The following is a 9,741-nucleotide window of genomic DNA, read 5'->3' on the forward strand; positions in this document are numbered from 1 at the left end:
CGAGGGGTGCCATGCTATAGGTACCCTGACACATCTCTGACTGATGAGGGGTGCCATGCTATAGGTACCCTGAGACATCTCTGACTGACGAGGGGCACCGTGCTATAGGTACCCTGAGACGTCTCTGACTGATGAGGGGCGCGATGCTATAGGTATCCGGAGACATCTCTGACTGACGAGGGGCTGACAGCAGTCCCTCCCTATAAAGGAGCTGTGCTTGTGGCAACCGTCCGCCTTGAAAGAGGTGCAGTGAAAGTCTTTCTTGGGACAAGGCTGCGTGGGAAAGAGCCCATCAGAATCCTACACTTGCTATGACATCACTCTACAGCACTCCAGAGTTTCAGTGTATTCTTCTGAAGAAGAGTTTGAAAACATTGATTTAAATATGAAAAAGAAATACAGGGACTGTCTGGTCACTAAAAGCAGCAGAATTGAAGGTAATTTATAAGAGATTCCACCTTTTTTTCTTGTTACACAAATGGGGATCATTGTGCCTCATTGTGCAAGGGCTAGGGACAGAGTAAAATAATAAAGAAATTAATAGGCTTGTGACAGAGATGAATTGGCACATATAAGTAAATTAAACTTCATTACTGGCAGAACTCCATAGCCCTGAAGCTCTAAGTGCTAGCTCAGAAAGTTACTGGTAGCCAGTGACAGTCTGTAGAGACTGGGGATGGAGCAGAACATGTATTTAGGTGGGTTCCATACCCACCTGAACTGTAAGAACGAATCCAGATGGCATTAGACTAGTGCACTCAGATGTCCTATTCGACACCCGTGATGTGGATGGTGTTTGGAGGACCTTTTACCCTTCACCCTTGAGAAAAGAAGATGTAGGATATATGGGATGCGAGAGTAAAAGGATCCTGCCTTGAACATCTCTTTAAGAGATGTTCAAGGAAGGATGGGGACAAAATTGAAACCCATACATAACTCAGAGACGGTAAGAGTCTATGGCTAGCGGTGAAAGGTCTATGTTTGCCTGGAGACACAGACAGAAGCCCTGGACCAGGTATAAACAGATCCCGAAGTCCCCAGCAACTTCTCTTCAAACAAATACAGTTGTTTCTGTATGTAGCAGCTATTTTCATTTTTCAGACATCAAACCCTTTGTCGAAATTGTTAGAAGGCATGGTCTTTCAAAGTATTTTGTTTTTTCTTGAGAGAGGACAGTATTTGTATTTTAGTTTTTTTTTTATCTCAGGAGAATGGAGAAGAAATTGGGCAAGAGAAAGAAGCAACAAAATAAAACAGTTAGAAAGAAGCACAGGAAAGAAAAGCAGCACCTACCTCGGGGTCACAGCAGATGAAAAGAAATGCCAGGATACAATATTGCATACCTGTTTTGACTAAGCTAAAAACGTACCTGACATATAAATAATTGGAAGGATTTGTATTTTTTTCATAAGGCAGTTTGTATCTCTAAGGAATTCTGAATTAAGATGAAAAGATTACACAGTAGGGTGCTCATTAAAGAGCTTTTCCTGTCCCTTTTCAATGCATGTGTGTCCCAGATTCATGGATGTTTGTTTTGGAAAATTTTTTATAAAGAAGACAGTCTACTCCAATGAAATTTGAGTTTCAGCCTAAAGTGGGCATTATACAAAGATTTACCATTTTCCAAGGAATGGTGCAGGCTGGTTTATCAGAGAATGCTTCCCGTACTACAATGATAGGGATGGATTTCCATTGTAAATAAGGAAAAAAGACACCAGGGAAGTCCAAGGGTGCTATTCTGTGTGTTCCCTCTCTCTCATAACTGCGATGCCTTGAGAGAAATCGTCAGTACAAAGATAAATACCCCCTGGCCGCAGCATGGGGCTACACTTGTGGATTAATGGAATACGAAAATGCCAAGCCTGATTTTTCTAAAATAGCAGAGATAGGACACCAGGATCTGAGTTCCTTATTTCATGTCTCTCTTTCTTTGAGGTTTTCAAATTAGTTAAGCTTCCTAAGTATGTAGAGACTCATAGATGAAAAGGTTCTCCATGTATGACATGGGATCTTGTATTTTTCTTTGCTAAAACAAAACCAATTTTTTCCTCAGTCTCCCCTGCACTACTGAGGCTGGCAGAAACTAATTCCATATTAATCACCCAGGAGGTGAAGTGGTCATTTCTGTGCACCATCGTTATTATGCTGTACTTCAGGGTCTCTCCATGTGAGGGAGGACGAGGCAGTCTTGGAAAGGGGACACATAAGAGAGAGGGCTCTCTCAAGACCGTGTCAAAGGAAACCAGTTCATATGTCTTGTTGTGACTAGCCTCCACTCTGTGCAGTCTGAGAATTCTGTTTCTAGTTGTTTCTACTTGGGAGTCTCCTGACCACTGGAAACTCAACCTGTTAACATCCTCAAATTTCAGAATCACCTAGCAATCTTTTCATTTCATGGTGCCACTCACTCCCCATTGTCCTGAGTACACTAACTCTGAATGACTGAAACATCTTTTTTCCCTCGTTGAAGGCAGTTTACCTCCTTCCCATTATATTTCTTGATTATCCCTTGTAATTTCCATTTCCTTGGCTATAGTGTGTAGTGTTCATGTTTTATATTGCCTAGATCTGCTGTGTGTGGCCCTATAAATTTAAACTTGCATTAATTAAAATAAAATAAAACTTTTTTAGTCTTATAAATTCATTCAAGTGATTATTAGCTAGATATAGTCAGTGGCTGCTGAACTGACAATGAAGATGTGGACAAATTCCACAACTGCAGGAAGTTTTATTGGACTATGGCAGTCTGATTTATTCAAAGAGATGTTGGTACGTTGCCATATCCCACTTGTATTAGTTAGGGTTTCTACTGCTGTGATCAAACACCATGACCCAAAGCAATACCGGAAAAACTGGTTTTACTTTGTTTTGTTTATTCCATTGTATAGCTTATAGTCCATCATCTAGGGAAGCCAAGGCAGGGACCTGCAGGCAGGAACTGAAGCAGAGGCCATGGGGGGAGTGTTGTTTACTGGCTAGCTCCTCATAGCTTGTTCATTTGCTTTCTTATTTACCGGATTACTAGCCCACAGTGATCTGAACCATTCCGTATCAAACAGCATTTAAGAAAATGGAGCACAGGCCTACCCACAGGCCACCTGTCGGAGCATTTTCTTAATTTAGGTTTCCTCTTCCAAAATGACTCTAGCTTTGGTCAAGCTGGCATTAGAGTAGCCAGCACACCACTTTAATCTGCTCCTGAGAAGGCTGCGCTAACGGTCTCCTAAAAGAGCATGTCCACTGCATTCTCAGTCAGATTGGGGATCTCCAGTGGATTGCAGACGACTGAGTGACAGCATGGCTAGCTCACGATTCCCCAAAACATCACATGGCCAAGCAGTGGGGAAGAACATGAATCCCTAACAGAGTGAAAAGTGGCTACAGTGCCATGCTTTACAATAAAATTGAGACTAAAATAGGGGTGATGCCAAGAGCTAATACATGATTATAGTTTTAGCCAGGCACATATTTCCCTGAAGTAAGGAAGAAAGTCTGCAGGAACATAGTCAGCGTGACTTTACTAAGTAAAAGAGAGCCTGAGGATAGGGAAGGGCCTAGAACAGTGTTTATGTGTGGGCCCAACTTCAACCTGGGGTTAATGGATTGGGAGAGCTGACTGCCCTGACCGTAGTCTCCTGTCTACAAGGAAACTTCAAGGAGACAAAGGAGGGAGAAAAAGAAGCAGTAAGGGAGGTGAAGAGGTGAAGGAAAGTCTCGACTCATGGAGGAGCAGGACAAGTGACAAATCCAAGATCACAGAAAATAAACTCCCAGGACAGTAACACAGCAAAGTGGGGAAGGGAATTACCTCAGGAAAACACGTATAATTGAAGTTACTGGTAACCTTAAATTACTATTCTTGTGTCACTCAAGATGATGTTTTAGCATACATTCTAATTTAAATCTCAAACATTTGTAGGGTATGAAATACATTTAATTAGTCACAGAAATATTTATTTCAGCAAAGATCCACCCCTGAAAGGTTTTAGGGCCTTCCAAAGGAGTGTCACTAGCGTGAGATCACTATCCCAACTTAACATTATTCCTTTTGTAAAGGGAAGTGAGAACCAGCGGAGGTAACCATACAGGAAGATGTGATATTTGTAAATTACACACTGACATTCCCGCATGGAACTGCTTGGCAGGATATATGGGAAAGTCATAATGTGGTTGCTTCTAGAATGCATCTTAATGTAACCTTTGTATATTACGTGTTTTTGAATTTTTATATGTATTTAAGGTAAGTGTCTCGGTTATGACAAATTATTATTCCTTCAGCTCAACTCCTTCTACTAAGAGTACTCAACTTCCATTAGTAAAAGATCTCTCTTTAATCTTTCCAGAGGACAGAGTTTGTCAGTTACAGCCTCATAGTGGCCTCACTGCTTTGTCTTCGCTACACCATGTAGCTTCAGTAAACTCTGCATTTGTCAGAAATACGCAGCTATAAAGTTCTTTAATCCATTGATTTCTGTGGAAATTTCTGTGTGTTTGTTTCATTTCAATAAAAGTTGAAAATTACAAATGGGAACAAATGCAATAGCATTTTTCAGGCCCAATTTTGTAGGCATTGAACACATTTGTATTATATAAGCCTTGTAAAATTTGCTCACAACGGTCACTAAATGGCTTCCTTTTGGAGAGGGGGTGGGTGGATTACACAAACCAGTCTGCTTCCATGTGTTGTGTGTATACACTAGCATGCCCTTTGTTCTGACTGGAGGACATCCCCCATTTCCACATGTTGGACTAAGACTATAAAAACAAAGCGGAACCAACACCTTTTATTGATTCACTCTTGATGTTCTGCCCCTAATGGGACTACAAACTTCTTCAGTGTGTCTTGTGAGCTTTTCTGCTAATTTTTTGACTGTTTATGCATTCAGTATCTGCTGCAATTACACTGCGTATTAGGAAGAAGAATAGAGCCATACTTGGTCCCTGGTTCATCTACAGGAGAGACATAAGTATAAGGGATTACAATTCAGTGGCAAAGAAAGCAGTAATGGTCCATCATGCATGGGAACTACAAGGGCAGGGCCATGTGGCCTGGGTGTGGAAGGAACTTGTCATCTTGATATAAATTGTGGAAATGGTGTTAGATTCTTTAATTAGAGGAAGGGACACCCATGAACGGGCAAAGACATACAGTCTTTACTCAGTCCTGGCCTATAAATATGATGTAGAAACTGGCTGGTTTTGGGATACCTCCTCTCTACAAGAAGATGTATCCAGTAAAGGTTATGCGCACATAAGATTTATCTAATGTATGTGTTCAACATTTAAAAAGTCGGTTAAGGCTGGGCGGTGGTGGTGCACGCCTTTAATCCCAGTACTTGGGAGGCAGAGACAGGCGGATCTCTGTGAGTTCTAGGCCAGCCTGGTCTACAAGAGCTAGTTCCAGGACAGGCTCCAAAACCACAGAGAAACCCTGTCTCGAAAAACCAAAAAAAAAAAAAAAGTCTGTTAAGTTAAATATTCTTCTTTTTTACTTTTAACTTTTATTATAAAATGAAACAAAGATACTTACATTTTACAAAACAAAGCCCCAGATTACACACTCTTATAGAGCACTAATATTTGTAAGTAATACAGGAACTGTCCGTGTTAGTTCATTTCCTGTGAGTAGAGAAAGGAGGCTTAAATAGCTCCGGTTTGGGTCTAAGCAGCATGGCATGGGTGTTGATGAGCTTTTTTGGGTGCATCATCTCTGGCAATGGTGGCAGGAAAATGTATGTGTCAGAGAAACTGGATAAAGAAACAGGAGGCTGGAGAGGCTTCATAAAGACCTTCTGAGGTCATGACCCTATTTTACTCCGGGACCTTTCGCTGGGCTCCTCTCATGAAGACCACAGTTCAGCTCTGTCACCCTGAGGCCTAAGCATTCTTACTCATAAACAGCAGTCTCCCTGACAGCTGCAGCTGTGTCACACCTGCATCTCCTCTCCCCCACACTAAGAATCCTGCTCCTTAAGAAGCAGGTGAAGGGAGCTACATAGCCCTGTGTTATGACTAGCTTCATGCTGCCCATCCACTCTTGTAGCTGATCCTTGCCTGCCTTGTAAAAGCACATTTCTGTGTAATTCTCATTTGGCCGCACCTTTGCAAATGTCTCAGTTAGTTTTCATTGCTGTGATGAGGCATCATGACCAAGGAAATTCAAAGGAAGAGTTTATTGGAGGTTCGCTTAGAGTTTCAGAGGTTGGTCCATGGGAAGCAGGGCGGGCACTCACACACACACACACACACACACACACACACACACACACACACACTTGGGGAAGGGAGGAAAGACAGGAGACAGGATGGGAAGACAGGAAGAAGAGGAGGAGAAGAGAGAGAGCTAACTGAAAATAGTATTGGCTTTGGAAACCTCAAATCACTCTCCCAGCGATAGACCTCCTCCAACAAGGCCGGACCTGCTAATATTTTCTAAGCAGTTCCCACCAACTGGGGACCAAGTATTCAAACATACGAACCTATGTGGTCCATTCTCATTCAACCAACACAGCAAATAACTTGACATTTAATCTACAAAGATAATCAGACTTGATAAAGGCCCATAGTCCTGACACCCACGGTGTGTCTTCCTCAAGAATGCATTGAGGCAGCATTTCTTAAGTGTGTAAAAATATGATTTCTGTACCAAAGGCTGTTTTTGACAGATTGAATTATTGGCTTGTCGTCTTTCCTTGAGCATAGACTTGTGGCTCCTCTTTGTACAACAGTGTGACTGTTGAGAAGCTGGCTGATAACCACGGTTCCCTTTCATAAGTGACTTATCAACAAATTGATTGTCTTGTTTCTTTAATTGAAATATTTTATTCGCTCCTGTCAGGCCCAATAACCCTCTCAGAAGGCAGTTCTGCTCAATGTGTACTTCAAAGTCTATATTTTAATATGAAGTTTTCCTGATTACCACCTCCATAGGACATAAGTTGTATATCAAAATCAATTTTATTTTGATTAGCTAAGACAGCAATGGCACCGAAGATAACTCACTATTGTTACCATGTCAATTCATGAAAATGTTGCTGCAGGGTAATAGCATCCCAGCGATGCACTTTGAGTTGTATCCCTAAGAATGCAACCAATGCCTGGCTGTGTTACTTTACCTACAAGAGAGCAAACTGGAGTCCACCGGGAAGTTCTGTGACTACTTTTTCATTTAACCATCAATGAGTTTTGCTGTATTATTTCATAACAAGTTGTAAAATCATCATTTGGAAGGCCACTTTATATCTAAATCTATAGATATATCTAGAATTCTTCTATAAGAAAAGCTTTTTTTGACTCGCGAGGTCCAGTCAAAGTGTGGGAGAGGTGAGAATACGAACAAAGAGGTCAAGACTATGATGGGGATACCCACTGAAACAGCTTCCCTGAGCTAATGGGAGCTCACCAACTCTGGTCTGACAGCGAGGGAACCAGCACAGGACCAAACTAGGCCCTCAGAATGTGGGTGAGAGTCGGATGGCTAAGGCAGACTGACTGTGGGCCACTGGCAGTGAGACCAGAATTTACTGGCTCTTTAGAATCTATTCTCTTTGGAGGGTTACCTTGGTTCTTCCTCAAAGCAATGAGCTAGACTTTGTTAACTCCCCATAGGAAATTTTACCCTCTCTGAGGAGTAGATGGGGATGGTAGGATGGGGGGGAAGGCGAAGGGATTGGGAGGAGGGGAGGGAGTAGGAACTGGGATATATAAAATGAGAAAAGATAGCTTTTAAAAAGTAAATAATTAAAAATAAATAAAAAAGTTCTATTTCGCACGACAGTAAAAAAAAAAGAAAGAAAGAAAAGAAAAAGAAAAAGAAAACCTTGCTCTCAACAAGTTGGAGTTTTGATTTTAGTGAAGTTCTCCCAGCGCAGGCAAATCAGTAAAAATACTTCTTTCTTTCTCTTTCTTTCTCTCTCTCCCTTTCTTTCTTTCTCTCTCTCCCTTTCTTTCTTTCTTTCTTTCTTTCTTTCTTTCTTTCTTTCTTTCTTTCTTTCTTTCTTTCTCTTTCTTTCTCTTTCTTTCTTTCTTTCTTTCTTTCTTTCTTTCTTTCTCTCTTTCTTTTTTTCTTTCTTCCTTCCTTCCCTCTCTCCCTCCCTTCCTCCCTCCCTCCTTCCTTCTTTCTTTGTTGCTGATTTCCAGATTAAGGCGTTAGTGTCCTGGGTTCTCACAGCGGGGAGAAATGAGTTACTAGAGGCTTCTTTTCTGTGTTGCCCATTACAGGGGTTGTGAAATTATTGTGAACTTTTATTTAACCCATGATACATGAACACAATGGTTTAATCATGTGCATTCCTTTTTCCCTTTGCTGCGCACCCTGCCCAGAGTTAGCAGGGTGGCTCTGTGTCGGCTGCTCTGTCCTTTTGTCTTGACCCATTTACTTTTGATAGTTTCTTTGCTGGGATCTGAGAAGTAAGTAGCCTCAGGTTCACAACAAATCTCACATTCTAATTTGGAATAAGTTGTTCCCCAAGTACCCTTTTCTTCTGAAATGAATGGGGGTGAATACAGTCTAGGTTCAGTTGTGCTCACTGACAAGAGTTTATTAGGAGTGGAGCTGGGAAGTGCATATTTCTTTCTATTCAACACTATTATTTTACTAATAACGAGTTTCTTAGGACATTTTCATATTTATATAGCCCTGTGTTTTGTTTCTGTTCCTCACCCGTCACTTTCTCTTGTCTTCTTCCTCCCTGAAAATAGACTTTCTCTGCCTTCATGACACACACACACACACACACACACACAGTGACACACAGATATGTACACTCACACACACTCACACACACAAATTCTTCTATAATAGAAGCTTTCCCTCAACAAATTTAGATTTTACTGAAATACTCTTAGTGTCATGAGATTCACATTATATATGTACACATGTATTTACATACACAACATATAAGATGTTATAGTATTTATTTTTCTTTCTTCCTTCAAATCTTTTTCTTGTTTCCCTTTAACTTCTTATAACTTTTCCTCATCCCAAATACCTTATACATTCATGTCATATATGCATACACGGGCACGGGTGTGTATTTCACTTTCATGAAGCCTAGTTTACATATACAAGATAGAGCATGTGATGTCTGTCTTTCTGGACCTGACTTATTTTGTTTAACATGATTATGTTAAATATGTTTTCTTGCAGATGACATGATTTCATACGGCTGAATAAAAGTCCATCATGTATACATGACACACTTTATTCATTCATCTGACGATGGACATCTAAGCCAGTTCCATTGCCTGATTATTGTGGGTAGTTCTGTCATAAAAATGTATGTGTAAGTATCTCTCCATGTGTGCTGATTTAGAGTCCTGTGAGTATAGACCCAAGAATAACATGAGCATGTAACATAGTAGATCTAGTTTTCGTTTTGTGAGGCATCTACTTCTTGATTCCCATTGTGTCTGAAAGCACAGAGTTTTTAAAAATCATCATCTTGGATAATTCTGATCCAAGTTTAACACTGCCGAAATGTTACTTAACTGTAAATAAAAACCTACATATTCTTTTTAAAATAAAATATCTTGATTCTTTATACTAATATAATTATGTATTTGTATATATAATTGCATTATATTTGTATTAACTGTATCACATGTGTTGAAATAAGAGCAGCGGAGCTGCATCCCCAGCACCCTGCCGCCCGCATGGCTAGCTTAGCTTATGTCCCAAAATAATTACACGGAAACTGTATTCTTTTAATCACTGCCTGACCCATTAGTTCCAGCCTCTTA

The 9,741-nt window shown here is 40.6% G+C and overlaps 1 protein-coding gene across 1 annotated transcript in view; it reads right to left on the minus strand.

The window, feature by feature from the left end:
• Positions 1-9,741, minus strand: part of Pard3b (par-3 family cell polarity regulator beta) — a 1,033,383-nt gene that overhangs the window by 171,700 nt on the left and 851,942 nt on the right. The gene's annotated exons all lie outside the window — the stretch shown is intronic.

This window comes from Microtus ochrogaster, linkage group LG4, assembly GCF_000317375.1.
Source record: "Microtus ochrogaster isolate Prairie Vole_2 linkage group LG4, MicOch1.0, whole genome shotgun sequence".
Lineage (NCBI taxonomy): Eukaryota > Metazoa > Chordata > Mammalia > Rodentia > Cricetidae > Microtus > Microtus ochrogaster.